This window comes from Thamnophis sirtalis, unplaced genomic scaffold (genome assembly GCF_051295495.1).
Source record: "Thamnophis sirtalis isolate CommonGarterSnake01/CBP01778 unplaced genomic scaffold, rThaSir2_p1.2 scaffold_6, whole genome shotgun sequence".
Lineage (NCBI taxonomy): Eukaryota > Metazoa > Chordata > Lepidosauria > Squamata > Natricidae > Thamnophis > Thamnophis sirtalis.
Window position 1 is genome coordinate 123271413 of NW_028261386.1, and position 5289 is coordinate 123276701.

General features: G+C 41.7%; 1 pseudogene; it reads right to left on the reverse strand.

Moving 5' to 3' along the window:
• Nucleotides 1-2431: 2431 nt before the first annotated feature.
• Nucleotides 2432-3573, reverse strand: LOC148045177 (mpv17-like protein 2 pseudogene; annotated as a pseudogene).
• Between the last annotated feature and the right edge of the window lie 1716 nt (nucleotides 3574-5289).

Consider the following 5289-nt stretch of genomic DNA (forward strand, 5'->3'; position numbering starts at 1 on the left):
TGCTACCAGTGAGTGCAAATAGAGAGACCTGGAGGTTACTGGAGCTGCCTTAGCCAGGGTGGGCCAATTGGCTTCAACTGTTGAACTTCCCCCTCCCCTTTCCAGGATTATTATCCTTAGATGCTCCTATTTATTTATTAAATTGTGTATGTTGTCTGACTCCCAACAACTGTAAGGTTAAGGTAAAGATTCCCTCACACATGCGCTATTCATTCCCGACTCTAGGGGGCGGTGCTCATCTCTGTTTCAAAGCCGAAGAGCCAGCGCTGTCCGAAGACGTCTCGGTGGTCATGTGGCCGGCATGACTAAACGCCAAAGGCACACAGAACGCTGTTACCTTTTTTCTATTTGCATTTTTGCATGCTTTTGAACTGCTAGGTTGGCAAAAGCTGGGACAAGTAATGGGAGCTCACTCCGTTACTTGGCACTAGGGATTCGAACCTCCAAACTGCCGACCTTTCTGATCCATCTCTACCTGCTGAGAAGAGAAACCCAGCAGGGGCATAGCAAGAACCTTGTTGAATTGCAGAAGGAATGGCAAGACTTCTCTTTGCAGAAGAGTTTTTAGTCCACTCTAGAGTATTGAATTTGGATCAGGGAGATTTAGGATGCATTTAGATTCCTGCCCAAACAAGTCATCAACCTAGTTCATGCACTATTCTTTTGTAGTAATTATGATTTAATGACAGTTTATTGAATGAATCAATCTTAATTGAGTTTGCACAGCCTGCTAGGTCATAAACCATGCTTCACAGATCACATTGGCTTGGTCCAGACAGCATACTGACTAAGTTGGAAACAAGCCATGTTATAACTTAAGGCAGTACATGTTCAAAGTCACTACTTCACTACTTTATTTACTTGATGTATATAAAATACAAAGTAGGGAATATCTTACCATTTACTACACCATACCATATTAAATTATTTAAAGCCAGCATAAATGGGGATGATGTTTTAATTACAAACTAATAAAGACTAACAGTTCTTTTATTTACAATGAATAAACAAGTTTGCATAGAAGTGTCCATATAATCATAGCATAAGAGAGTATGTCTTAATACAGTATTTTTGCTGCTGAGCACCACTGCATGCAGAAGGACTGGCCTTAACCAAAGGCAGTTTAAGATAGAGATGCGAGTTGCTATGTCAATATTATACAGATGTCCCCATTGGTACCAACACTGGGAGTGATATCTGTGGTTCATACCATTTAGAGTTATGTGTTGAATAAGGTGACCAGATTTTAACATTGGTAAAGTGGGGCACCATTGACGGGGTGTGTGTGTTTCATTAAAAATTTGGTCTATATGGATTCTCTCCTACTGGGACGCACCCCACTGAAAGCGCTTTAAACAGTGGGGTGCGTGCTGGGAGGAATCTCTCCTCCCGGCACGCACCCCACTGACTAAGCGCTTCCTTTCGCCCGCCCGAGCTCTGCTGCGGGCGAAAGAAAGTGCTTTAATCAGTGGGGTGCCGGGGGAGAGGACTGCGTCGTGCAGTCTTTCCAAAAATTGGGACTTTTTAAAAACGCCGCGGGACATGGGACAAATTGTTAGAAATTGGGACTGTCCCGCCAAAAGCGGGACGTCTGGTCTCCTTAGTGTTGAAGTAATCATTTTCATGTCTCTGCCATCTTGTAACAATCTCAAGAAAATCAGGTCCCCTTTCCTGGCAACCCAGTGGAGGTTGGTGGTCCACTAAAAGTTGCTTTTAAGTGTTGGTTACATATATTCAACTTTTTTCCTTGCCTCCACCTTCTCAGTTTACTTTTTTGTGGTGTATTGCAGTATTGCATTTAAAAGACATACAACATTCGTATTTTGCAAATCTATGCACGCCATTTCTTAGATTAGGAAATGTAACTAAAACTTCTGATTATCAGAATAATCAAGCAATAATATCTCACGGGTAATTTTATCATTGAACAGAAGCAGAGAACAATGCAAACTGCCATGAGGAAATGATAAACGAGCAAGCATAGACTGAAATGATCTAAGGCAGAACTATGTAAAATCAGAATAATAAATTAAATAATTGTATAATTGTCTTTTGATATCCCCACTTTTATTTTATTTTGGTTTCAAATAGCCTAACAAGAGGAAAATCCCAGAGCTAGCATAGAACTGAGCAAACAAAAAAATTGCAAATTCATAATATAATTCAGATGAAATGTTTCCAAGTCAAGTGGAGACCAATCTGCAAACAGACCAAATTTGTTCGCATCAGATCTGTATTAAACTTTATCACTTTTAAGGATTTTTAGAGACAACTTATTGAAAAAAAGATGTGCATGTACTTTAAATCGAATGCAGTAATACCTTAGTGTTCAACTAGCATAAAACATTTATCTAGTTTAACCTTCACAAGGCTATGAGGAACAAAATAATACAATTTCACTGATATTATTTCAAATCTGAATATAGTATATTTTTAGCTAGTGCAATCATCTTCACGAAAGTATTTCCTCTTCGACTCCTTTGCTTCTGAGTCTTTCCAATCCTCAACTTCGATGTTTCAGATATGAAAGGTAGATATTCCATCCCAATGTTATTACGTTCACAAACAACACTCGGTATTTTGAGGGGAGATATAAAAAATTAAACATTTGAGCCGCTGGCCAAACAGCGAGTTCTGCCAAATAATAGTCCCAGAATTTATCTCTAAATTCATCAATGCCATCTGCCAAACGATGGCCTTGGAGCAGGGCCATGATTATGAAATACCAACCTGTGAAAAATGGAGCAACTGTCTGGTCAATTGCTACCTTCGTGATGACAACTTTAAATTGCTGAGCTCCATTTCTTGGGATTATTTTGTCTAAGTATAAATACCAGTAATGCAGGAGTGGTCCAGCGCTACATCCAGTGATTAACATGTGAAATGTACGATCAGTATCCCATGGTTTTTCCTTTGTCCTTCGCTCCAAAGACTGCTGTATTATATCTGCACCTCCTAATAACAGTCCAGAGCTAATTGTGTTGATGATTAAAAGTTTGTGACCACCAGAATCATATATTTGTGCCAGCCTGGCCAACTGTCGTATAATATGGGAACGCATCTCATTTTTGTTGTTCTGAATTAAACTCTTTTCCCAGACTGCTTCAGTATCTTCAGGCACTATTTTATGGTATCTTCATGGAGATTATTATGTAGATAATTCAGGGTAAAGATCAGAAGAAAAATCAATTTAAAGCTAGCCTGTGAGATGAGATACAGGAAATACAGTACATCACAATATTCTAGTGAAGACTTTTACTTTGATGCCTTATTGTGATGTCACTGCTGAGCTTCCACATCTTGCACTTGATGGAGAAGAAAAACCATATCAACCGAACAGGTACCTGAATAATTGTTCTTAGATCATGCATGAAGTGCAGTTCATGGAAGGGGAAATCATACTTCTTAAATCTGGTTTGTTTTCAAAGACTCATCTTTTTACATGCGCTACGTACCTGCAAAAAGAGGTGGAGGTTCAAATGGTTCCACCACAAAACCGCGGTAGACTAAAGCGCGCTCGACGAAAGCGCGTACGTGACGTCATCACAGCGCGATGAAAACAGCATGCTGTGAGCGGTAAACTTAAAATTAACGCGTAAATCTAAACCTAACCCCCCCAAACCTAAGCCTAACCCTTAACCTAACCCTAAACCTAATGCTAAACCTAATGCTAACCCTTAACCTAACCCTAACGCTTAACGTAACCCTAAACCTAACCCTAACCCTTAACCTAACCCTAACCCTAAACCTAACCCTTACCTTTATGTGAATCGGCTTGCTTTAAAAGCGCTTTTTAAAGCGCCCTTTTTTCTCCGCGGTCGTATTTGTCGCGCTGCTGCTGATGTCACGTACGCGCTTTAATCGGGCGTGCTTTAGTGGACCGTGGTTTTGACGGGTCACGGGTTCAAATGCCTTGGTCATGGCCACTGTTTTGATATTGATCTCTCTTGTGGACACTCCTGGGATGCAATCTTTGGAAAGAGCAGTAGACCTGCTCTTAAATAAAGATTTAGCATTCCTTTGAAATGGAGCTAGACCTAGGATTTAAAAACAAAGGTTGCTGCACCAAAGGTTGATTTAAATCCCAAAAGAGAGCCAGGTGCTTCTAGCGTTTACCAATTTGGTGCATTGTGGTTTTTCCACTTCATGAATTTGTACCTCTTCTGTTTTCATTACTTTGCTTGAGGGCAGTGTTGTTTGACCCATTCCTCCACCATTCTACCTACTCCACAGATAAGGTCCCGATACTTCCAGCCATGGCGAACTCATTGTGTCCTGCTACATCTGTGAGCCCAATAGACTGGCCACAATGGATTGGGAACAAAATCCCAGGGGTAAGAGATGGGAGCACCACAGCACTCCTCAGAATCTCTCCTCAGCGACCGTGAGCTGTCGGTTGGGTATATTTCTGAAAATAGGTCCACCCTATTTTTGAAAGGGCAGTGCAGCCACACCTGAGAATAACTTGGCTGACCAGCTCAGCCCTGGGGATGTGGGAGGCAATTCTCCAGAGGTGGGTTCCTACCAGTTCGCACCTATTTGGTAGAACCGGTTCGTCAAATCTACCGAACCGGTTAGAAGAGGTTCCACCAGTGGACCGGAAAGCAGGCCACACCTACAGAAGAGGTGCCAAAAAAATTTGAAACCCACCACTGGTCCTTGGATATGATTATTCTACACTATCATGCTCATATTTATAAAACTCAGTGCTTCTGTGAAAGGTAAGGATGACTACTGCGTTTGTGGTGCAATCAGAACATTGCGTGTGTTGAAGTTGTTTTAACGCAAACCAAAGATGCCTTTTAAAAAACAAGTTTACATCCTATTCTTATGCATGCCAGTGCTGTGTGTGAGGTAATTTAAGGTGGTTCTGACAAGTGTCGTCGGCATCTTCATATATCCGGTCACATGGGCGGCAAGCCACTCCCACAAAGGAGGCCACACCCACGGAGTAGGTTCAAACAATTTTTGAAACCCACCACTGCAATTCTCCCAGTGCAGTATGCCAGATCCTACTCACCTTATCCTCCATGTCCCCTCTGGGCCTGTGATCTGTCAGCTGGGATATTTCTGAACACAAAACTTTTCCTTTATGTTAGGCTTGTGTTCAGCAGTAGCTGAAACAGTTAGTCAGGCAGCTTGATGAGTAGACGGTTCAACCCACCTTTCAGCCACACATACCGTATTTGCCAAGGTCTGCCTCCATATACATTGAGGAGAGCAACAGATGTTGATTTTCCAACTACGGGGGATGTGATGGAAGCAAGAAATAAAGCCAGGTTGCTTTCC